We start from the raw sequence: 23,467 nt of genomic DNA, 5'->3' as shown, positions 1-23,467 counted from the left end.
TCAATGGGGCCCTTTCTCATTGATTGCAATGCAAGTTGGGTTGGGCTCCATCCATTGACTTTAAACTGATTAACACCAGCTGAGGATCTGGCCCTTAGTAAAAAGGGCTTTACAAAACTAAGGACCCAAATCTGCCTACAGCTGCTGCTCTATGTACTGTATACGGCCTGATGGAAAGCTCACTGAGGCCAATGGAAAAACTTCCATGGGTTTGGGACTGAGCCCACATGTTAGTCCTACATGGAGTGCTGTTAACTTCAGCTGGTTCTGGAGTGAATAAATATTGGTCAGATCGGGCCCTGGAGTGGTTTTTATTTATGCTGTGCCCATTGTGGTGGTATCTGGGCACACAGCAGAGATTAAATGCTAAAATAATTGCTTCTCACCACAAGTACAGACCAATAGGCACAGGCTAAATCCAGATCAGCTCCCCCATAGATGGGCAAATTAACTCAGGTGATGTACCCAAGTCAGAAAGTTAAAAATAATCCTACCTGATTTGCGGCAGAAAAGAAGAAATCCGAGACCTGCAGTTAAATAATAATCAGATGTTAATGAGGGCAGAGATTGTGAGGGCTTCCCCTTGTTAACCTGGCCCAGAGCAATTGATGGGGCTGGGCCATTAGGTACTAATCAACAAGACCCTTTGTTCTTTAAAGAAAGGTAATGTGTCATTTGAAATGACTGGAAGTCTCATTATCTTCCAACTTTAGCAGGCAAGGGACTCTGCTGTAGACAGCTCCAGGACCACTGGGCTTTTTATTCTATCCACAGTCTCTGTCCTGTACACTATTCCCCGTTCATTTCAAATCTGACCTTGCTTTTCAAACCCACTTACGCCATCCAATTTTCATGTCTTTCTCTTTACTCCCTTCTCCGCTTTGTTCCTTCTCCTCCTCTACTACCAGCCTCCCCGCACTCCCTTTGAACAATCGACTGGTGAAGGAGTCTTCTCCCCTGCAACCTCTGAGGCCTGGAACCGCCTCCCTGCCTCCTTCTGCCTCATGAGTTCTCCATTTGTGTTCAAACCGCACCTGAAAATGCACCTTTTCTCCCTGGCATATACTGTCCCTTTTAGTGTCTCCCTCTCTCTGCTGTTATTTATTACACCACGCCTTTTTATTCTGTGCAGCATTTAAGTAAACGGTGTGTAGGAAAAGAGTGCACAAAAGCTGTGTTGTGTGTTGAAATGAACTTTGGTCCCAGAAAAGCTCTGCTGGGCTGCTGTCTCTAGCTGCGATTCCAGAGGCACTCTGGAGCTGCTCTCTTAGCTTTAGTTCTAGAAAGAAGGGAATGGGGGGGGAAGGAGCTGGTATTGTATTGGAATCCGAATCATGCACAAGCAGGACATCAGTTAAATCGGCCTGATATTCACTAACACAACAGGAGGTGTAAGTTACACAAGCTGTTACAAGGGTGTAATTGGGTCTAGTATAAACTGGTGTAATTGACAAGCTGAGGGGGCTGGAAGACAATGCTATTATGAAACAGATGTTAGTTGCATTGCTTAATGAACTACTGAAAGGTGGTCAGATACTCTGGAGATGAGCACATTATAATCACCTTATAGACTAGAAAAACTCAAATAAAATACATATTATAAATGACCCCATCTTAGAATCTCTTGAATTCATTTATAACCACTTGACAGATAGATTGATAGAGGGATAAAAGACTATGTCTCATATGATGATGCTAGGTAGACAGATAGGCAGATGGACAAATAGACTAAGTCATTATAGACGGATATGTAGATAGAAAGATAGATAGATGTCCCATATGATGACAGACAAATAGATTTTGGTCAAAAGAAGATTTTGGCCCCAGAAACAGACTAATTTTATAATAATCCTAAAATCAAATAATTGAGTGTGATTTAAAAAACAATTTTCACACAATAAAATTCCTGGAGAAAACGACCTTTAAATATTGTCCCACAGATCAGTGAAAATGTTATCCCCTTCCCCAGGCCTCTGGCCCTGGGTGTCGTACTCACCCCAGAAAAAGCACCTGGGTCTGCTCCTCATGGTGTTGCTGGGATGTGTTAATATGTCATCGGTTCCAAAGCATGAAGGAACTTCAAACTGCTGGCACTGGCTTATATAGGGTAGAAATTGCCTCGTTTACTTCCGCAAATCTGGGGCCTTCTTATAGAAACATTCATTATATTAGGGTTACCATATTTGAACTTTCAAAAAAGAGGACACTCGGGGGGGGGGGGTGTAGCCCCGCCCCCTAGCCACTCCCTCCCAATTCCCGCCCCCCTGACTGCCCCCCACAGAACCCCCAACCCATCCAACCCTCCCTGCTCCTTGTCCCCTGATCGCCCCTTCCCGGGACCCCTGCCCCTAATCACCCCCCGGGACCCCACCCCTTATCTAAACCTCCCTTATCTTTGTCCCCAACTGCCCCCTCCTGAGACCCCCCCCACCCTACCTGTCCCCTGACTGTTCTGACTCCTATCCACACCCCTGCCCCCACCAGATCCCCGGGACTCCCACGCCTATCCAACCGCTGCCTGTTCCCTGACTGCCCCCCCCGAACCTCCAACCCATCTAACCCTCCCTGTCCCCCGACTGCCCCAATCCCTCTCCACACCCCTGCCCCCTGACAGGCCACCCCCAGAACCCCTGACCCATCCAACCCTCCCCCTGCTCCCTGTCCCCTGACTGCCCCAATCCCTCTCCACACCCCTGCCCCCTGACAGGTCCCCCCAGAACCCCCACCCCATCCAACCCTCCTGCTCCCTGTTTCTTGACTCGCCCCCAGCGCGGGGGAGGGAGCGGGGCTGGCCAATCAGGGCTGGCTGCCATGGGCAGGGGGTGGCTTTCTGGGCTGTAGCGGCACAAACAGCTCCCGCTCCCGTTTTGCTACCAGCGTGCTGAAGCTGCAGGGGAGGGAGGGGGGAGGGGCTTTTGCTGCCGGAGCGGCCCCAAGTGAGCGGCTCAGTCCGGCACGGCTGCCCTGTCAGCCGCTTTTGGGTCTTTAGATAGCCGTCCGGGGGGAAATCCCGGACATTTTTAGCTTTTTACAAATTCCCCGGCTATTTAAAGACCCAAAAGCCGGACATGTCCGGGGAAACCCGGACGGATGGTAACCCTACATTATATGGAGTCTGACTGCTAATCTCTCTGTACAGTAGCTAGCACTTTATCTATCTCATTGTACAGTAGATCAGTGGGTCTCAACCAGGGGTACATGTACCCATGGGGGTGCGCAGAGGTCGTCCAGGGGGTACATCAACTCATCTAGATATTTGCCTAGTTTTACAACAGGCTACATAAAAAGCACTAGCGAAGTCAGTACAGACTAAAATTTCATACAGACAATGACTTGTTTATACTGCTCTATATACTATACACTGAAATGTAAGTACAATAGTGGATTTATTTTATAATGATATGGTAAAAATGAGAAAGTCAGCCATTTTTCAGTAATAACGTGCTGTGACTCTTTTGTATTTTGGTGTCTGATTTTGTAAGCAAGTAGTTTTTAAGTTAAATGAAACTTGGGGGGCAGTACGCAAGACAAATCAGCCTCCTGAAAGGGGTACAGTCGTCTGGAAAGGTTGAGAGCCACTGCAGTAGATAATAGAGTTTCTTCTCTCGTGTCCACCAGTAGGCTCCAGCTTTTTAAGCTTTTCAAAAACTCTCTGTTGTTTAGTGACCGAGTTTAAAGGAAATCTTTGAATGTTCGAAAGCCGAAGCAAACTGAAAATTGCAGCACAAAATGAAAGGAACAATTTACTTTAATTTTGAATGTTTTCACTGGGGGTGGGGGGCGGAATCATTGCAACTGAACTGTTTTCACAAGGTATTTTGATTTCAATGGAATGTACTTTTCCACGGAAAAGCATTTCGGTGGAATCAGCTCTAATAATGTGCATTTGTGTCCATAAAAGCTATTGTAATGCACAGGCTCAAAAGGGCAGGGCCAAGGTTATGTGAGCAGCCTTAACTTTGGCTTTCCAGAGTTGTAAGCACTTCATTTTGCAACCTGTAACTTCTTGGTACTGTTTTGGAGCCTGTAAAGAGGCCCTAACTGGACATCTTACTATGCCTTTGGCATGGGGAAATCCATAGGTGGCATATAGCTGGTGTCATGCCTCCCTGCCTGGCCTCCCCTCCCTCTGTATTGGAGGTGTGTCTGGAGGCAGAGATGTGGCCAGAGGATGGCTGGAGTCTGGTGGCCCCCAGATACTTTAAGAACCCCCCATGAGCCTATTAACATGGGTGGAAGTTAGAGCAGGCCTGAGGCTGCTCTAACTTACCCTGCAGTTTAGAGCTGTCCCCAGGAACTCCAGGGATCAGGGGAGGGCCAAGATAGCATACTGCCTCCCCAGTTTGGGTCCTGCACTGAGTGCACTTCATTCAGGCCTGAGCATGAAAGTCACTGAGTCTGAGGGCATAGGCGCCAACTCTGTGGGTGCTCCAGGGATGAGCACCCACCGGCAGCCCCCCTATCAGCCCCCATCCTTTCCCCAGCGCTTTCCGCCCGCCGATGGGCCCCGCCGATCAGCCGACCCAAGTTTACAATGCAGTGTAGACATACCCTGACACCATTAATATTGGTTTGGTGGAAGGGTGCGGAAAATGTGTGTGGGGAGAGAGTCTTAAAGCGTAGATGCCTTCAGCTCTTCGCATGCTTCCTCAAAAGATGGTGTCAGCACATTTCAGACCACAAACAAATGTGTTTTATGTGAAAAAGGGAAAGAAATTAGGGGAATTCCTGCTTTGGTTTGGTCGTGAGGTGATCGTCTGGGCAGGCAGGCCCTCGACTTTCCCTCCTGACACACAGGTCTGCCTTTAAGTGAAAAGCCCAGACTGTTGCTCCCTCATTTGTCAAGGAATCAACCCCATGAATTAATCAGATGTAGTCTTGGGCTTGTTCTAGGGGCCCCATTCATCCTTGGAGACCAGCAGACTTCCTGTGCGATAAAGAGGAAGAGACCGTAGGCTGAAAACTAGCAACAAGCCTCTAACTATTAATAACCCAGCTATTTCTAGCCCTGGAACAGGAAAGTTCAGAAACAGAGAATGACAGCATAGCTCCGGACTGCATGATGGGTAGGCTGGGCCGAATTTGATTTTGCTATATATGATCTATAAATGTTGACAGATAATATCAATGCTGATTTTTAAGCCGTTGAAAGATTTTTACTGATTTCAGTTTTCACAGTTGCACGCAGTTATGGGGGGAGGGGGGTCAGAGAACATCGACTGACGTTAAATAATTATTGAGATTCAACCTTTGTAACCATTAAGACACAAACTGTCAACATCACACGTCAGGATATACAAAGTAAATATCCTTAAATCAAACTCTAATACATTCTCGAGCAGCATTTTTTTTTTTTAACTTTGCCAGCCTGTAAATTTAGATGATTATCGGTGGGATTTTTTTTTTGTCAGTTTGTATGTGGATGGCGAAACAGACATTTACTGATAAAAATCTAACCTTTCTAACCCTTATGTATGGGTAATATGGGCTGCCATGGGATGGTGAGAAATATCAGGGATTAGCCCTATGCAGCTTTATGAGACACTTTCTCCCCATCCTTTGTTCTCTTCATTCTCCTTTTCTTGTTCTATCTACAACATCCCTTGATCCAAGCATGCTGTCTATCAGTCATCAAAGTACTGATACAGTACTCATCAGCATAGTATCTGAGAACTCTTTCTTTAATGGACCCCTTTCCTGGACAAGCAAAATAATTTTTCTCTTTCTATAAAATGGCAAACAATAATTTATTGTGACCCTTGCCACTTGTGGATCCCAGCGTTGTTGACTCTCATGATTTTATAGTTTGATATTTGGGGTTTCCTTAAAGTCCCAGCTCCTGGAGTCATATGATTATGTGAGACCCACAGCTTTCATTTAATAAGAAAAAGTAAGTTTCTAGCTCTCATGGTTGTGTAGAAAAGCTTGAAACATGACCCAAGTGTGAGCTAAAGGCACTGAAACTAGTAGGCAAATTTATTAATTTAAAATGAAAGAAATCTCATGATGTTTAAGTCAATCTCATGATCTTTTCAGGCCCGCATCATGATTTTTGAACACCTGGGGTTGACAGTACTGGGAACTCCCAAGAGCTACAAGTTAAGAGAATGCAGCCCTTGGCTTCTTCTGAAATGGGACAACCCCCTCCCATCACCACCATATACAGGTCCACACACCAGTGGAGGAAGCTCCACAAGCAGAAACTCTCTCCTGTCTTCCAACCTTAAGCATATTCTCACCAGCAATCACGCACCACACCATAACAACTCTAACTCAGGAACCAACCCATGCAACAAACCTCGATGCCAACTCTGCCCACATATCTACACCAGCAACACCATCACAGGACCTAACCAGATCAGCTACAACATCACCGGCTCATTCACCTGCACGTTCACCAATGTTATATATGCCATCATGTGCCAGCAATGCCCCTCTGCTATGTACATTGGCCAAACTGGACAGTCACTACGCAAGAGGATAAATGGACACAAGTCAGATATCAGGAATGGCAATATACAAAAACCTGTAGGCGAACACTTCAACCTCCCTGGCCACACAATAGCAGATGTAAAGGTAGCCATCTCACAGCAAAAAAACTTCAGGACCAGACTCCAAAGAGAAACTGCTGAGCTCCAGTTCATTTGCAAATTTGACACCATCAGATCAGGATTAAACAAAGACTGTGAATGGCTATCCAACTACAGAAGCAGTTTCTCCTCCCTTGGTGTTCACACCTCAACTGCTAGCAGAGCACCTCACCCTCCCTGATTGAACTAACCTCCTTATCTCCATACTGATTTATACCTGCCTCTGGAAATTTCCATTACTTGCATCTGAAGAAGTGAGGTTCTTACCCACGAAAGCTTATGCTCCCAATACTTCTGTTAGTCTTAGGGTATGTCTACACTACGAGGGTAGTTCGATTTCACTTAAATCGAATATGTGGAATCGATATTACAAAGTCGAACATGTGTGTCCACACTAAGGACAGTAATTCGACTTTGTGAGTCCACACTAACGGGGCAAGCGTCGACATTGGAAGCGGTGCACTGTGGGCAGCTATCCCACAGTTCCCGCAGTCCCCGCCGCCCATTGGAATTCTGGGTCGAGCCGCCAATGCCTTCTGGGTAAAAAAATGTGTAGAGGGTGCTTTTGGGTAACTGTCGTCATCCGTCCGTCACTACCTCCCTCCCTCCCTCCCTGAAAGCGCCGGCGGGAAATCAGTTCGCGCACTTTTCTGATCAGTGACAGCGCGGACGCCACAGCACTGCGAGCATGGATCCCGCTGCGACCATCGCTGCAGTTGTGGCCGTTCTCAAAGCCTCGCAGCTTATCATACACCTTTCCCTGAGGCAGATGCAGAGAAATCAGGCGAGGAGGCTACGGCACCGTCGTGAGGGCCTGAAGTCGGAGAGTAGCACAGAGCTGTCAGAAACCACGAGACCCAGCGCCCAGGACATCACGGTGGCAATGGGTCATGTGGATATTGTGGAACGGCGATTCTGGGCCCGGGAAACAAGCACGGACTGGTGGGACCGCATAGTGCTGCAGGTCTGGGATGAATCCCAGTGGCTGCGAAACTTTCGCATGCAGAAGGGCACTTTCCTGGAACTTTGTGAGTTGCTGTCCCCTGCCCTGAAGCGCAATGACACCCGGATGCGAGCAGCCCTAACTGTCCAGAAGCGAGTGGCCATAGCCCTCTGGAAGCTTGCAACGTCGGACAGCTACCGGTCAGTCGCGAACCACTTTGGTGTGGGCAAATCTACCGTGGGGGTTGTTGTGATGCAAGTAGCCAACGCAATCGTTAAGGTACTGCTCTCAAAGGTAGTGACCCTGGGAAACGCGCAGGTCATCATAGATGGCTTCTCCGCGATGGGATTCCCAAACTGCGGTGGGGCTATAGATGGGACTCACATCTCTATCCTGGGACCGGACCACCAGGCCAGCCAGTACATTAACAGAAAGGGCTACTTTTCAATGGTGCTGCAAGCACTGGTGGACCATAGGGGACGTTTTACCAACATCAACGTCGGATGGCCGGGCAAGGTTCATGACGCTCGCGTGTTCAGGAACTCTGGTCTGTTTAGACGGCTGCAGGAAGGTATTTACTTCCCGGACCACAAAATAACTCTTGGGGATGTGGAGATGCCTACAGTGATCCTCGGGGACCCAGCATACCCGCTAATGCCCTGGCTCATGAAGCCCTATACTGGCGCCCTGGACACAGAAAAAGAACTGTTCAACTACCGTCTGAGCAAGTGCAGAATGGTGGTGGAGTGTGCTTTTGGACATCTCAAGGGGAGATGGAGAAGCTTACTGACTCGCTCTGATCTCAGCGAAACCAATATCCCCATTGTTATAGCAGCTTGCTGTGTGCTCCACAATCTCTGTGAGAGCAAGGGGGAGACCTTTATGGCGGGGTGGGAGGTTGAGGCAAATAGCCTGGCTGCTGATTACGCCCAGCCAGACAGCCAGGCGATTAGAAGATCCCAGCGGGACGCGCTGTGCATCCTGGAGGCTTTGAAAGCTAGGTTCCTGACTGAGCAGGGTAACCAGTGACTGTTAAGTTTGTGGACACAGAAGCTGAACTTGCCCCCGTTTCTTTACCCAGTTTATGTTGACTATCCTCTCCAGCTACATACCCCCTTCACCCCCTTCCCAAAAAATAAAATCTGTTCTGTTTTGTTAATGAACACCGTTGTCTTTATTACTGTTTTCGCGGGAATGTTTTAAACCGGGGATGCAGACTGTGGCGGGGGGCGGGTTTAGTGTTCTGATGCAAATGATGCTTCTAAACTCCAGGAATGACAGGCTCCGCAGTGGTGGACTGGTTGTTTCAACGGAGCCTGCCAGCACTCCTGGGCGGGACTGCGTGTATGTGTCGGCTAGGTGACTTTCTGGCAGTCGGAGGAGGGTTACAGATCCCCTGCTGCGTGGCTCTGTGATCCAGGATAAGGACCGCTGCATAAGATCAGTAACTGCCCTCCCCCGCCACAATGTCACAGAGCAACCCCCCCCACACACAGAACATGAAAACCACCTCCCAGACTGTCCAGGGTAACTAGTGACTGCACTGTGTATGTGTCCTGATGCTGGACCTGACCCCGCCTCTGTACCCTGCTAAAGGTGACTGTCCTGTCCAATTACCAAGCCCCTTCCCCCCCTTCAGACAGACTCTCCTCCAAAAGAAAATCATGGAAACAGTAATTAACAGAAACGAATATTTTATTATGAACCACACATGAAACGGGGGGGGGAACTTGTGTGAGGTGGGTAGGAAAGGACTTTTCAAATTTTGAGCAGTCTGCAGGGGTTGACTGAAAGTTTTAACAGCCCTTGCTGCCCCTCCTTCTTTGGACTTTGGGTGAGGGGGGTGTGGGACTTGGTGGCGGGGGAGGGCGGTTAGAGATAGACTGCAGCGGGGCTCTGTCCTCCTGCCTCCGGTCTTGCAGAACATCCACAAGGCGCCGGAGCGTGTCCGTTTGCTCCCTCATTAGTCCAAGCAGCGTTTGAGTCGCCTGCTGGTCCTCTTGACGCCACCTCTCCTCCCGTTCCATGATTGCTCGGTGCATTTGGGACAAGTTCTCCCTCCACTGTGTCTGCTGGGCTGCCTGGGCTCGGGAGCAGCCCATTAGTTCTGAGAACATGTCCTCACGCGTCTTCTTCTTCCTCCGCCTAATCTGCGCTAGCCTCTGGGAGTGTGATGCCAGGCTGGGTTGGGAGACAGTCGCAGATGTGTCTGTGGGAATGGGAAAAAGGGAGTGAATTCCTGAGACAGATAAATTTTGTTGTGAACAAAGAACATAGTCTTTCTCTGTGAACAAGACCATGCACTGCACCTCTCACATGCGCACTCAGGACAAGGTCGAATTTTCGGCCCTCGCCTTCAGTGCCTGGGGTCTTGCACTGCCAATCTGAGAAGCGGGGCAGGACACCTGAACTTCTGTAGCAGGCAAACATGGTAAGCCGTAGACTTGTGGCTGCTTAAAACTTTAATAGTAGCACTGGCCTCCTTTCACATTGAAAGCAATGCCAGTCTCTGCTGGCAGCAATCAGGCTAGCATGAACTCTGCCCCTCTCCCTCCACCGCGTGGCTGTAAAGCAGTCCCAATACTAACATTCCCCTCCCTAATTCAAAGCAGGGCATCATGAGCGACATCACCCTCATGAGGATCTCGGACAGCGAGAAGGAATGCATGCTTAGGGAAAGCATGCAAAAACCAGGGCCGTATGCTGCCATGCTCTGCCATGCGATGATCCCAGAATACTTGATTGTGTCATGGCGGGGAAACGTCTCGTACCATGGGGGACCAAATAAGATCGCCCTACCCAGGAACCTGATGCACAGGCTGGAAAAGTACCTCCATGAAACCTACGAAGAGTTCTCCCATGAGGATTTCGCGTCTATCCCCGGCCATATAGACCGTATTTTGGTGTAGCTGCACTGGCAGGAAGTAAAGAGTGGAGCGTCTTTGGCTGGAGAATCATGAAAAACCGGACATTGTTTGATTTTTTTTAAATAGTTGGGACTAAATAGTTAAGCGCCTAAGGCAAAGAAATCATGAAAACCCCACTGTTAATATTATAAATATTCCAGTTCTGTTGTACATAAAAGTTTAGATGTTTAAATCACTTCATGAAAAACACATTGTTAATATTATAAATATTCCAGTTCTGTTAAAAATAAATGTTTAGATGTTTAAAGCACTTACTGCTTGATCCTTCCCCTGATTCTGTGTCCGGGCTAACGGCTGGGGACGGTTGGTAGGGGATCTCGGTAAGGGTGATGAAGAGCTCCTGGCTGTCGGGGAAATCAGCGGTGCCAGTGCTGTCGACTGCCTCGTCCTCCTCATCTCCTTCTTCATCTTCCCCGTCCGCTAACATGTCCGACGAGGAACCGGCCGCAGACAATATCCCATCCTCAGAGTCCACGGTCAGTGGTGGGGTAGTGGTGGCGACCGCACCTAGGATGGAATGCAGTGCCTCGTAGAAACGTGATGTGTGGGGCTTGGATCCGGAGCGTCCGTTTGCCTCTTTGGTTTTTTGGTAGCCTTGTCTCAGCTCCTTGATTTTCACGCAGCACTGCGTTGCATCCCGGCTGTATCCTCTCTCTGCCATGGCTTTTGAGATCTTCTCGTAGATCTTAGCATTCCTTCTTTTGGAGCGCAGCTCTGAAAGCACAGACTCATCGCCCCACACAGCGATGAGATCCAAGACTTCACGATCAGTCCATGCTGGGGCCCTCTTTCTATTAGATTGCACGGCCATCTCTGCTGGAGAGCTCTGCATCGTTGGCAGTGCTGCTGAGCTCGCCACGATGTCCAAACAGGAAATGAGATTCAAACTGCCCAGACAGGAAAGGGAATTCAAATTTTCCCGGGGCTTTTCCTGTGTGGCTGGTCAGAGCATCCGAGCTCGGACTGCTGTCCAGAGCATCAACAGAGTGGTGCACTGTGGGATAGCTCCCGGAGCTATTAGCGTCGATTTCCATCCACACCTAGCCTAATTCGATATGGCCATTTCGAATTTAGCGCTACTCCTCTCGTTGGGGAGGAGTACAGAAGTCGAATTTAAGAGAGCTCTATGTCGAACTAAATAGCTTCGTGGTGTGGACGGGTGCAGGGTTAATTCTATGTAACGGCGCTAAATTCGACATAAAAGCCTAGTGTAGACCAGGCCTTAAAGGTGCCACAGGAACCTCTGTTGCTTTTTACAGATTCAGACTAACACGGCTACCCCTCTAATACTCTCTCCTGTCTGGGTTATTCCCAACCAGAATGGGGCCCTAAAAAGGATCTTGCCTGCTGCTCAAAGGAAGAAACCCAGGGCAACTCCTCCCACAAGCTGAGCTGAAGCCACTGGAAAAAACGTGAAAGAGCCTTTGCTCATCTGTGAGAAAGGAACTTTTCTATGACCCATGCTCAGTGGGGAAAGTTGATCCTGTGGTCGAGGCAGCATCTTAGGACGCTGGAGATCTGGGGTTTACTCCAAGCTTTGGTAGAGATTGGACGCGTATCATCAGCCAAGTCACTCCATCTCTCTATGCCTCAGTTTCCCCATCTGTAAATAAGCATGACCCTTCCCATCCTCACAGGAAGGGGCTGTGTGGCTCAATCTTTTAGTGCTTGGATTAAATTCAAATGGAAGGACTTTGAGAAATGGAAAGTATTTCCATTTTGCTTCCCAGCTGCCCAAGGAGCATGGAAATCCAGGGCCCGTTAGGCCCGAGATCTCACTTCCGAGGGTCAAATCTGGCCTATTGCAGCATTTCCTCATTTTTGGCCACCTCTGAGTCAGTGTATTTTGCTTGAGGGGAAAAAATTTAAGGAATTTACCGTAACCTTCCCCTTTATTACTCTCTTGATTATGACTAATTTGGACAGATTATTTTAAATGCTAATTGGTTTGAGGAAGCGTCTGGATCCAAAAAGTTCATAGCAAGTGGCTTTGATCATGATACTTCCTCTTCTTTAGGATGTCTATAAACCGAGCCCAGGCACTCCCCTGCGGTGGCCAGCTAGGGCTCCGATCTTGCCATGCAGATGGACCTTTGCATATTGAAGCCAGCGGGGCTGGCACAAGAGCCTGCCAGCGTGACTCCAATTGCAGGATTCAGATGGAGAGAGGGGCTCAAGCAGCGAAGGCGGCTTTAACAGCAGTACAGTAACGTCGCTCTAGAGTCAAGATGCCTCCCCACATTCTTGTCCTTCTGCACGGGCCTGGCCAGATTTAAAGCTAGAGCAATCCCACTGCAGAATGAATAGCGGGGACTGGATGCGTGATGCAGGTGGCAGCCAAAGGTTAACAACAGCAGGGCAGTGGGTTGCGGATCGAGTCACTGCAGGCCCGTACCTGAAAAGGGTGTGAATTGGGTAGCGGATGACATAAATAGGACACACAGAGAACGCATGGTGCAAATGCTAAACGTGGTAAGATGCTTGCTGGAGCACTGAGCTGCAGGGCTTTTCATGGATCAGCAGATGCGTTAACAGGACAAGAAAGAAGGGAAGAGCAGCTGGGGGTGGCCAAGGGGACGTACAAAGGCTCTGTTTGAGTGGGAAAAAGGAAGGCTCATGGGGAAAATTAACAGAGCTCTGCTCCAGCCCATGCTGGCCCCAGTGTACGTCCTCTGCCTAGCATGCTGTATATTGCCTTCTCCTCCTGGGGTATGTTCTGTGGGACGCATGGCTTTGGCAACTCCCTCGGAAAAATGGAGTGTTAGGAAGTGGCAGGAGCTAAGGGAGGGAGCTGTCTGGGGAGGGACGGAGGTGGCCAAGTGTAAGGACTCCAAAGTGTGTGTGAAGGGAGATCAGTGACTGGGGTGCAGAGCGGAGGAGGGGGAGGGGAAGCCCCTAATTTGTGGGCTAACCCACTCCCCCGTGCTTCCTAAGGGCTCTCCACCTCAGCCCGAGCCTTTCCTCTGGGTCAAAGTCCACTCAAAAGCTGGGTTGTGTTGTGTTAGTGCATGTGCTCAGCTGCATTCCCAGCACCCGCGATGGGCGCGTCACAGCGCGGAGCGTTGGGGAGGTCAGGATCTGGAGACTAGCCCAAGCCAGAGCACCAAGAACAAACGCCCAGAACGGGATCCGATTCCTCATCTTGACTCCGAGAGTTGGGCTTTCATCTCTATGGGAATCAATGTTAGCAAAGCACTCGCAATGCCGTTGTTTGTCTTGGAGCATCACCTAGCGACCACCAGGGGGAGACTGCAGTTGTGTTACAAAATAAGCACTGAGGTCATGTGCTTGATGATAGAAGATTCATAGCTAGAGCTAAAAAATAATAATACCGAGCTCGGCATCAGCAGATCCCATAACACTGTACAAAGCAGGTCAGCATCATTGTCCCTATTTTACAGACAGGGAAACTGAGGCACCGAGCGGGGCAGTGACTTGCCCGAGGTCACCCAGTAGGCCTTTGGCCAAGCCAGGCCTTTTGATTCCCACTCCAGTGCTCTAACCACTAGGCAAGATTCTTCTTGAAGAGAAAATCCATCTTCCCTTATAACCATCCATAAAGTCAGTTTACAAAAGTGGTTACCCTGGCTTCAATGGGCATACACACATGCTCAGTTATTGATGAGTCCCATTAAATCCCCTTTCCCTCCGTGCACGGACATTCTTCCCCGGCCTCCATCCATCATCCCCCAAGGCACACACATGTTCAACGGGCACTTGAGCAACAGGGATGCCGGACAACTCACTCAAGGACAGCAATTACTCACTGCTGCCATCTCAAAGAAGCAGAGCAGCACAGGGACCAACTGGCCTGGGCAGCCAGACATCACAGCACTGGGTAGTACGAGCGCATGTCATCGATCTCCAGAATGTGGCATGCCCATAAATAGTGACCACCCCTTTTCCTCTCCTTTTGTACTGAGGTGTGTCATATGCGTTGCCTGGACACTGATCATCACCTCCCCAGCATACAGCACTGGGGATAGAACTCCGACTATCTTCTAGATCCCCAGACACAGGCCTCAACACCGGAGCTACCAACGAAGGGGATCTGGTAGCAGCTCTCAGCAGCAGAGAGTCACTACAAAAATGACTTTGGGTGACTCGATTTTTGGAGCCCAATTTGAGACTCCTTAAAGGGGCTGGATTTCCTGGCTCAGCACTTCCTGCATAATCCAGCCCCTTTAGCAAGTCTCCAGGTGAGCACCAAAAAAAAAAAAAAAAAAAAAATAGAGGCTCCCCAAATCACGAGTAGCTTTTGAAAATCTTGGCCCATGTCCTCGTTTCAGGCTTCCAGCTCCCAGGAGGCGAGAGCAATACAAACCGATGAGCGCTTGGGCAGGCCTGGCACATGCCATGCAGTGGGCAGTGATGGATGTACGTACACTGGTGTGCAAACGCATACTTCACAGGTTCTATGATACCCACATAGGCTGCAATTAAGTAAGGCCTTTCAGGAACTCTTAAATTATTCTGTTTCTAACAATGATGCTTTCAAGGGCAAGAAAATGAGTCTGAGAAGGTGGTGGTTCCGGACGCATTATAATGCAGTTCAGTGAGAGTTTCTTGGCATGCCACGCTGGGCAAGTCTTGCAATGGTGAGTCTTGCAATATTTGGCATACTTCTTAATGCACCAGCTCCTGGAGTCAGGTGGGTCCAGGAAACTCTCAGCTTTCATTAAAAAAATAAGTTCATTTCTAGCCCTCCTGGTTGAAGGGAAAAACTTTGAACACATGTTCCAAGTGCACCCTAAAGCACAGAAACCAAAAGGTCCCCAGATGTGGGTTTTTTTTTTTAAATCTCGTGATTTTTTCGGGAACTTGAATGATGATTTTTGAATGCTTGGGCTTGGCCATGCTGATAAGCGTAAAAAACAAACAAACAGAGACAGTCGTCTCATGTATGTCCAAACCAAATAGGAGGAGGCTACATACTGTGCATGGGGTCCAATCCCCTGTGCCCAGTATTGTCCATTCCCGACCATGCAGCTATCAGAGCACTTTACAAAGGAAAGTCAGTGCCATCATTCACATTTTACACATTGGGGAAACCGAGGCACAGAGTGGCGAGGTGACTGCATCAAGGCCACGTAGAGTCAGGAACAGAATTCTAGAATCCCGACGCTCAGTCCCTTTGGTCTAATCACCGTTGTTCCTTATCGTGTTTGTTTGGTTTTGATGAGATGTGTTTTTGACTGTGGTGGTCATTTGTGGGAATCAGTCACACTCTGCCCTATTTCAGATGCTGGAGTAGAAAGCACCTCTGTGTTCCGATCTCTCCTCCATCACACCGGTGGCGCAGTCACTCCCACATGGCTCCCAGATTTGCTATCTGTCTCCCAATTGCTACCTGCAGTTTGCTGTCAGTCACTGGGATTTGGCCGTAGTTTTGCACATTTCACTGTAGCAAGGCTGTCAGCTGTGTTTGAGAAGCTGTGTTAACGGCTACTGGAGTCTGTGAATACTGATCACCATTATGGACCATGGGCATTATCAACCCTTTGTAACTCTGATCCATAGGAGGTGACTGGGTTCGGGAGATAAATCCAGGTTCTTCCCAGCATGCCTGTGTGTCATCCATTTATTACATCATAGGCTTCTTCTTCTTCTCATGTGGTGGAATCTCCTTCCTTAGAGGTTTTTAAGGTCAGGCTTGACCAGTGGTTCCCAAACTTTAACAACCTGTGAACCCCTTTCACCAAAATGTCAAGTCTCGCGAAGCCCCTCCTAAAAATGAATATTTCCAGGGATTTTCTCGTTTACCCGAGTATGAATTATAAAAGCAGTGATCTTGGAAATATAAAATTTGTTTTTATGACATGCTTATTACACACTATTATTAATTATTATTTATCATTACACTATTTTTGTTACATTATGAAAACAGCAACAGTCTTCCAAGATCTCACTTTCGTAGCTTGTATCACTTTGAATAAGCCTGTTATAAGACAAGGCTCCTATGTTTCATCAAGGAGTATCAGAAACAGCAGAAAGGTATCTAAGAAGCCAACTCAAAGAGTTCCTCTTACACAAGCATTCAGGTTGTGAGCAGTTCAGGTAAACAACACACGTTACAACAAAGCTTAAACTTGTTCTTCATAATAATTTTAAAAACAATACTAGCTGCCTATTTAATTTTAAAAATAGCAAAAACTATCCACCTCCCTTTCCATTTCTTATAAGGAGTCTTGACGTTTAAATCTCCTCAGTGTGATAGAGATGCTTGCTTTGATCTGCTTAGTTCTTGGAAGTCCAGGGGCTCCAGGCTGCTGGTCCCATGCTGCCCGGGGTCCCTAGGGACAGCTCTGTCCGCCATTAGGGAATTTTTTCCCGAGAACCCCCTGTAACGGTTCGTGAACCCCCAGGGTTTGGGAACCACTGGGCTTGACAAAGCCCTGGCTGGGATGATTTCGTTGGGGATTGGTCCTGCTTTGAGCAGGGGGTTGGACTAGATGACCTCCTGAGGTCCCTTCCAACCCTGAGTTTCTATGATTCTATGTCCTTCCATCACAATCATATTTTTTTCCAGTGTTGGGTACTTGATATGGCCCAGAGGGTCTGTAGCCCTGGCAAGATCTTCCATGGTGCACGGTTCCTCCAGGAGCTGGCAGACCAGCAGATATTGCATGGTTTGTGTTTCACCATAATCACATGTGTTTGGACTGTGGGAATAGCCCCATTTCTGCATGCGGACTCTTGACCTGCCAGTTCTTGGCTGGAGGCGATTTAAACATCTCCAGGTTGACCGATCCTTCTCCACACCTACAGCAGGAAGGTGTTTGGCAATGCTGATGTGGATTCTGACGTCCTCATTGAGTATTTCAAGCTGTGTACGCTCCATTTCCAGTCACGTAGCTCTTGGAGATCTTTTAAGCTCTCCCATTGCAGCTGGGAACACCTACCGCATCCCAGGCTGACAACAAGTTCCTCCAAAACTACTCAGCAACAGAAACAAAGTCAATCAGGATCATGTGTAAATCTAAACTGGTAGAGAATGCAGGACCAGTTCAGCTGGTGTGAACCGGTGTCCGCATAGAAATCAACAGGGCTGCACTGATTTAAACCAGCAGAGGATCTGGCCCATTGTTGATACAGAACAGCTCCCAGCCTGCTCTGCTTACTTCATAAGACAAGATTTAAAAATTTTATTAAGATGATGTTAAAAAAAAATAGTGAACAGAGTTTGAGCATAGAAGTTTCTGGTTATCAAGGAATAACATACAGATTATCGAGGGTGCAAAGTTTGGTTTAAAATCAGGTGGCATGAGGAATACATAATCTGCAATATCCCCGATTGGGGGTAAAAGGTTGATGCGTCAAAGTACAGACATTGAGATATGAGGGTATGAAGTTCACAGAGTGGTTGTGTTCGGGTGTGGAGTATAATGAGTGGATATGATGATGAGGATGGATTGACCCTCATTTGGTGAGATTTAATGTTTAGGGAGTTTATGGTTCCAGTTCATATGATCCAACGGAGAAGGTCACTTGGTCCCTTTCTCGTAGTGGGAGAACGATGTCACTCTGGCTCACGCCTCCTGGTACTGTCGGTGGCCGGTGATGTGCTCGATGTAGATGTCCCTGGACCATCGGATGGCGTCTGAGATACAGAACAGCTCCCAGCCTGCTCTGCTTACTTCATAAGACAATACTAAGACTCCCCACTAGATGCCAGCCAAAGCTGCGAGATTCACCCATGACAACCCCCCGCCCCACTTGTACACAAGAAGAGAACGAGGGGGAGCCTTGCATGTCCTTGAATGCCCATTGATTTAGCTGGTGGTTAACATACCCTGCCAGGCGTGTTGGTTGCCCTGAGCTCTCTTTGTCCCTTAAATGCAGATTTTTATTAGTCTTTTGCAATCTCTCTGAAAGAAGCGGGATAAAATCCCCACCACCCTTATCAAATGCCCATTAGGAACCTGGCTGACGATGTAATTATGCGGCTTCATTAGCCAGCAGTGAATGTTTTCTGAAAGCTATACCACGCACACCAGGAAGGGCAGCTAGATGCTCTCAGGGAAGCGGGTGTGGGGAGCCCTCATGCTTTTCATCATGCTCCTGCAGTATCTGGCATCACCGTGCACCTTATCCTGCATGATTGCTTCCAGGCTGCACAGCAGTTGCATAACTGCATCTTGGAAATAGGATACTACAGAGGCAGGACGGTTACACAGCGTCTCACATGCTCCCACCTTCATATGCCTCTGTGGCCAGGTGACCATTTGAATTCAGTGGCGGTGGAAGGTACCAGGTGATCACTGACTGACGGCCTTCCGTTTAACCACAGGGCAAGTACTAGCAGTGCCAGATCAGTATGAACACGGGGACTATCAAGATCAGATCAGGGTCCATCTAGCCCATGAGGATCCTGTCTCCAATAGGAGCCAGCACCTGCTGCTTCAGAGAAAGGTTTCAGGAACCCTTCAATAGACAGTGATAGGCTAACTTGCTCCAGGGGAAGTTTCCTCCTGACCCCCATTGGTTAGGGGTCAGTTCATGCCCTGAAGCAGGAGGCTCTATAGCCCTTCCAAACCTCTTGTGTTTTTTAATCTTACTCTCCTAACTCTGAATATTCTTATCATCCACCTAAATACCCACATATAAGTATTAGCCATATAAGTATTCAGATCTAAATATCCAATCCTTTTCCAAGCTGGTGAAGCTACCTTGTGGCAGTGAGTTCCCCAGGCCAAACAATGCATTGTTTTAAAAAAGTATTTCCTTCTCATGCACCCTCCTGCCAATGTACTTCAACACTGACCGGAGTGAGGGACTGATGTCCAGCAGTGGGCACACACACTTCAGTCTCCGTAGCCCACTTGATCTTTGGCCTCTCTGCTGAGGTTGCCAACAAAGCTCTGAATCAATGTCAGCTGCAGAGGTGGTTCTGTTGGTGGGGACACCTAGGAACTGGGCTAAGCCCCACCTGCCAGCGCATAGCCACGGAGGGAGAGAAAGCTTAAGTTGCTACTTGCACTTCCCAGCTCAATTCTGGGGCAAACCCTTCGAGTGTGATGATCTACCTCCCATTAACTATCTGGGTGTATTTCTCTTAGGTGGACTTATGGGGCCAGATCCTCAGGTGGTGTAAATCAGCATAACTCCATTGGCTGCAGTGGAGCAGTGCCAGTTTACACCAGCCAAGGACCTGGCCCATATATTTTCTAGAATCTATCCCTACCCAACGGCGGAACTGTCTTCCTGTAATTAGTTTACTAGCCCATTGCACTCCTGGGATGCCTCTTACAATGGCTATACTCCGTGGTGTAGATAGTTAGCACTGCTGGGTGCGATTCATTACGGCCTCGCACCTATGGGAACACGCTTCACTAGTAGATCACAATGTGGTTTATTAGGGTGAGGCAGTATCTTACCCCGTGTTATGGGGCGGGGGGTGGGAAATGAGGCACAGAGCGGGGAGTCAACTCACCCAAGGAGTCAGTGGCAGAGCCTGGAATAGACCTACAGTTCCTGACTCCCAAGCCAGTGCTCTGCCCACTAGACTGCACTGCCTCTGTGGAAGTGAACGTGAGCTACAAAAGGAATCCTCAGTGCCTCTTCCATTCTCTGATTTGGGCCACCGTGGGGCCATATCCCCAGCAGGTGTAAATCACTGGAGCTTCATCCAAATCAAGAGATCAACACTGATTTGCACCACATTCTGGGGATCTGACCCCTAGTGTCTGTTGCATTACACTGTCACCCGGTTGCAATCGCAGCTGGCTGAATATCTGGCGGGAGAGTTTTCTTCCCTCGCGTCCTGCAGCCCTATGAATCTCCCAGCAAGCCGCGTGGGAGCCGGACAACTCTGGAACAGGAGCAAATGGGATTGTGAGGGGTTCAATCAGTGCCAGTCCCTGTGTCTGCGTAATAGCTGCATCAGCCAAGGTCAGTCAGATTCAGACAATGCCATGGAGAGAGACAGATCACATCAACCAAATGGAGAGCTGCAGCTGATTGCCATCCCCTGCATCCTCTTTTTCTTGCCAAGTACATCTGATGCCGTTGGATTTGGGGGGGAGAGGAGGGGAGCATCTCTTTGCAGGAGTTTCCAGGGCTGCTGTCTTTTGCCTCCATCCTCATTATCCTCAGTAGGCTCAGTTTGGTTTTGTTGGCATTGCTCACTGAAGGATTGATGATGTTTGCTTCAGGGCTTCATTCTTGGTCCCATGCCCTTTGTTATTTATGCTGTTTGCTTTGGAGGTCAGAGTTTTTAGTTCATCCCGGCCAGCGATCACATCTCGGCAGATGATAAATCATCCGTCTCTCTCTCTCACCCCACCGATTCTGCTAACGAGATTCTGAACTTGGCCCCGTGTTTCCTTGAGTGAGATAACTGGCCACGTCTGGAGGAACTGTTAGGTTATTCAAATAAGGGTCTCCACATCTGGCTTCTACACAGTTTTCACTGCTGCAGTTAAGGAGCCCACAGGTTGGAGGACATCTATCCTGGAGTGAATCAAACACCTTCTATGGCTTTACTATTTTGGGAGCCTGGCCATCAGTATTATTTGTATTGTGGTAGTGTCTAGGAGTCCCTGTGGTGGACCAGGACCCCATTGTGCCAGGTGCTGGACAAACACCAAATAAGCAGAAAGCTCCTGCTCTAAGTGCTTACAATCTAAATCTTCCCTCTGTTTTCTAAGGCCAGCTGTGAGTCTTTAGTGGTTTGGGGCTTGTTGTAATTGACTTTATGCAGCCATTTCATTTGAAATTAGCCAATAAACTGCCAAACTCTATGCAATGTGCCTGCAAAATTGCTCGATTGAGACGAAACTGACCAACGGGTTTATCACTTGCCTAGATTTGTTTGCCGCTAGATGAAAGCGTTTTCCTGTGTGGATTTGAAAAACTTTGAAAGACTTTTCAGGCTGCGGATGACTGCGGGTTTAGGACCCATCTAAAGGGAGGCAGCAGTGGGCATGCCCTGAGGCAGAAACGTAGGCACCAAAGGAACAGTCACCCTGAAAACTTAGGTGCCGAGTGAGTTTAAGCACCTACAAGTCCCTAATGGGGACTTAGACACCTAAGCACCTTTGTGGATCTGGGTCCACATGTCTTTCTATTGATTTCATTGGGCTCTGAATCAGACCGTATGTTCTTGTAAGATTGAGCTACATATAAAGAGAAAAGATGCGTACAATGGGTGTTAATTAAGACCTGATTGAGGACTGATGTCATATACTTATTAAAAAAGCCTGATTCCCCCTCATTATCCTAATGTAAATCAGGCGTAATGGCATTGGGGCTAATTCCCCACTCACTCACTCTGCTGTAAATCAGGAGTAGCTGGAGATCCACCAGCACATAGGGAGGATGAAAGGCGAAGCAAGCTTCATACGTTTCCTCCAGGAGAACTCGCCTTTGAGATGCCTCTCGGGGAATTTGCCCTTTGTCTGATTCAGCAGGAAGGGAGATTTCAGTGTGGCTATCCATCACCATTCAACAATGATAACCACGAGGCAGCTCAGCTTAAAAATAGTAAGTGGCGCACCCAGGACAAAGGCAGATATTCTTGAAGTGTTCTTTCCCGAGCCCTTCATCTGTCACAGTGAGAAAAGTGTTTCTGAGCAGGCCCAAACCTCACTGCAGAACCAATGCCGCATTTGAGACCGTGTTTGAACAGCTCCATCCATTACTGTTATGGGCATGAGTGGTCCTCACTTACCGTGTTTCCCCGAAATTAAGACAGTGTCTTATATTAATTTTTGCTCCCAAAGATGCGCTAGGTCTTATTTTCAGGGGAGGTCTTATTTTTCTTGTCCTGGCGGCGGCCTTATATTCCGGGGTGGCCTTATTATGGGGAAGTCTTATTTTCGGGGGATGCCTTATATTACAGCGAGAGGCAAAACTGGAAGTAGGTCTTATTTTCGGGGGATGTCTTATTTTCGGGGAAACAGGGTATTTACTAAAGTAGCACAGTGGGGTAAGTTAGTTTCATCTTACAGAGGGGCCGCCTGGCTGGTTTGTTTTGCAAGATCATTTCTCCCTGGTGCGAAACATTGTTTATAGCAGCTGTCAGTTGGTGGTGCTCCCCGCCCCCAACTCTTTGTTGCTTCTTCTCTTTAGCTCTGGGTGCAAATGAAAAGCCAAGAGCTCAGATTGAATAATGGGGAAGTGTCCAAAAGTTTGGATGCTTCCCCAAATCCCCCCCAAACATCACAGAGCAATCGCTTTCCTCCACTGAGATCTTGCTGGATGCAAGATGTTTGTGGGGAGAGCCATCCTCACGGCCTCTTCTGTGTCAACCCTATTCCAGAATAGCTTAGAGCAGCCTAGTGTCTGCTCTAATTTATGCTGGCTAGCAATATCCCTAAGTGGCTGGATGTCAGCTGGAGATTGCTGAACTGCAGCACAGTCTGGTCAGACCTCCTTTTCACTCCAACATCAGAGCTAAAGGGGAATGGATGGCGCATGGCTGGGAACATTGGTTTTGCATCAGCACCAGATGCCACTTTGGTCAATAGGCATCCAGTAATAACCAGAGGTGAAGTGTAGAACCAATGTGAATGAAATTGTTTTTAGTTATCCTGTACCATTGTAACTTCTGTTCACCATTTCATTACACCTGCCATTTTGCCTACATTGTAACTTTCATTACACTTGCCATTTTTCCTACATTGTAACTTCTGTGCCATATTGTAATTCAAACCCCATTTTAAAACGCTTACTCCATTTTGTAAGGGCTTGCTGCAACCTTCATTTTTGCAAACCCTTCTGTAATTTTATTAGTCTAGTTGAGATGTGTGAATGAGGTATGCATGGGTGATAGAATCAACCTCCAGCACCAGCCCGTCCTGATGAGATAAAGTTCAAATACCAACGGCTGAAAAACTAGACAACAGCCCTAACTCAAGCAAGAAGCATCCACCCTAAAAAGAAACAACAGAAGGAAGATCAAAGCCAGGTCCCAGGCTGACAGTCACGCCTGCAATTAACAGGTGATCAAGCACCAAACCCAGAGGCGGCGTGACACAGCGAGACCTAGGAACTTTGAATCCAAA

The sequence above is a fragment of the Terrapene carolina genome, unplaced genomic scaffold (assembly GCF_002925995.2).
Source record: "Terrapene carolina triunguis isolate 2854851 unplaced genomic scaffold, T_m_triunguis-2.0 Scaffold552, whole genome shotgun sequence".
Classification (NCBI taxonomy): Eukaryota; Metazoa; Chordata; order Testudines; family Emydidae; genus Terrapene; species Terrapene triunguis.
Note: the sequence above shows the minus strand (reverse complement) of the source record.